The following is a 2,819-nucleotide window of genomic DNA, read 5'->3' on the forward strand; positions in this document are numbered from 1 at the left end:
GCACAGACGTCCCCAGTTCTTGGGTATTAAATGTCACTTTGTTTTGGGTGAGTCTTTGTAAGTGGAAAATAGCAGGAATTTGTTGTGTTATCTTTTTAATCCCAACATGAGAACCTGCACTTAACTGTGCTGTGATTACTGACACGGTTAGACTCTTCCCTGCTTTTTAATTTCATATTAATTATTCTTTATCAGTATTTTTTTCTATCCTTGATTTTTTTGTTGTTCCATTTAATTCCTGGTGAAAGTTCTTCCTCCATTTCCGTCCTGCTAGTGGGACCCTAAAGTTTTGCCTCCGCGTTTCTGAGGCTGCGTTTTCCTCCCGGCGCTTGTGTCTGGTCGGCGTCTGCTTTCTTCCTCCCGAGCGAGACGAGAACCTCGTCCCTCTCAGGCTGCCCCCACAGCCCTCCTCTGCCTCCTCCCAGGTGAAGCCATCTGGGATTTTAATTCTAGGCTACTGTTCGGTCTTTAAAGACATTTTCCAACTTCGCCGAGGCAAAATTCACAAATAGGAACCGTCTGTCTTCAAGGAGCACGGCTTGTCCCGACACACGCGTGCATCCAGGACGGCCACCGCCGGGGCCAGTGAACGCCTCACCCCTCCCAGTGGGCAGTTTCTCCTCTTTCTTTCCTCTCTGTGCGGTGAGAACACTTGGCATCCGCCCTCCCAGCAAGCTTCAAGCACACGACACGGTTGTTAACAGCACGGTGGCCAGAGGCACTAAGTTTCCGTCCCGGATTTTGTTGTGATGTTGTGCCCGGACAGTTGTAAGACTTGGCCACACGTGTGGGTGAGGTGTTTGCTGCCCGCAGAGCTTAGTGTGTGTGTGTGTGTGTGCCTGTGTGTGTGCGTGTGTGTGCCTGTGTGTGCGTGCCTGTGTGTGTGTGTGCGTGTGCCTGTGTGTGCCTGTGTGTGTGCCTGTGTGCGTGTGTGCGTGTGTGCCTGTGTGCGTGTGTGTGCATGCCTGTGTGTGTGTGTGCGTGTGTGTGTGTGTGTGTGCGTGTGTGCGTGTGCGTGTGTGTGATGGACTGAATGCCCGTGTCCTCCCAAGAACCCACCTGCTGGAGCCCTCACGCGGCGCGGCTGTGCTGGGAGCCGGGGCCTCTGCGCAGTTACGTGACGTGGGCTGCAAGGTGGGGCTGAGACCCAGCGGGACTGCCGTCCCGGTGCGCGGAGGCCCCCGAGAGCTCGCGTTCTCGCGTGGGCGCGCAGAGGAAAGGCCACCGAGGACGCAGCGAGAAGACGCTGCCGGCGAGCCAGGAACGGAGACTTCACCAGAAACCCCGCTCGCCGCCCCCCGATCACTGACTCCCAGCGCCCAGCGCTGTGAGAACACTGATTTCTGTTTCGCTGAAGCAGCCCGGGAAGATGAGGCAGTGCGTGTTTTGTTTTGCTTTGTTGTTTTCTGTCATTCATCTCTGAGGGATTCTTTCGGGAAGGACGCGTGGCGACACGCTCTGTGTCCTTTGATTCTAAAGTGACTTTGTTTGGAGCTGCCACTCGAATACCAGTTTGCTGGGTCTGCGATGCCGGAACAAACCTGCGTCCCCTCGGAAGTCTGCAGACGTTCTCCTGTCTCCGTCATCGCGGCGGGGAAGCCTGGAGCCAGCTGTTTTGGGTTTTTTTTTTAAATCATGTTGGTTTTTAAGATTTTCTTTTTTCTCATGGGCCTAAAATGCTATGGAGACACATGTGGGGTTTTGTTCTCACTGAACGTCGTCAGACCGGATGTGTCCCTTCTGCCGTCCCGGCGAGCGTTCCATGCACGGAGTCGGTCCTGTGGCAGCCGCCGTTCTGGGCACGGGGACACCGGCTGCCCTGGGCGCTCGTGGCCCGTGTCGCTGTCTGCTCCCGTTGGTCCTGTTCTTCTCCGCGGCTCTTGGTGGAGGGACGTCCGGATCTGTCCTGAGTGTCGGGTTTCTCTCTCGTTTTCCCTCTTTATCCTTCTCTGCTGCGCACAGAGAGGCGGGATCTCTCCTGATATGGCGCACGGAGGCGCGGAGGACAGCCAGCGCCCGAAGGCGGGACCCGCGGCTCTCCCAGTCACAGGTCCGTCCTCCAGCCTCGCACGCTTGGTTACTCACCCATCACTTTTTAACTTTTTTTGGATGTTCACATTTTTTCATTTTTATGTTTCCTGTTTAGTTTGGGGTGGCCGCGTCTCCTCCAGCAGGTACGAAGGTCATTCCCCTTTCCTAGAGGTTCTGTTGGCGCCGCTTCCCTGACACTTTGATGCCTCCCTCTGGTAGTTACTGGCTTTCCTCAAACGTCCGCTGGTCCTAGGCTGTCTGAGACTCGGTCAGAACTGGTTGGCTGCACGTTTAGCCACGGTGAGGGTGACATCGGTTGGCATCCAGAATGACAGTGGCTCTAACGCAGCAGTGTGTTCCTCGGGCACATAAGGAAAAGCCCCACGGTGAGGACACAGGGGGCCCCACGGCAGCCCATGAGGAGCCTGCTACCTCTGCCACAGCAGGTGTGGCCCTCATTTTTGTGGCCCCAGATAGCTCCTGGTGCTCCAGCCATCTCGTCTGCATCCACCCTCCCGCAGCCCCACCTGCTCTCTGAGTCCTGCCCCGGTGGAAAGTGGCCCGAGACCAACCCTTACAGCTCTCCCATGTCCCGCGAAGCCACGAGCCTCGATGAGGCCACCTCGCACTGCCCACAGCGGGGCATCCCCACGTCTGTGCCTCTGGAACCTGCTGGGTCCCCATTTACTTTCTCTGCCCTGTGAGTCTCAACTCTTGTGCCACCGCCTCCAAGAACCACCCCCAATTCCTCGACAGAACGCTCACTCCTCTCCCACCTGACCCCGGCC

Source organism: Propithecus coquereli, unplaced genomic scaffold, assembly GCF_000956105.1.
Source record: "Propithecus coquereli isolate 6110/MARCELLA unplaced genomic scaffold, Pcoq_1.0 Scaffold717, whole genome shotgun sequence".
In the NCBI taxonomy this organism is placed as follows: domain Eukaryota; kingdom Metazoa; phylum Chordata; class Mammalia; order Primates; family Indriidae; genus Propithecus; species Propithecus coquereli.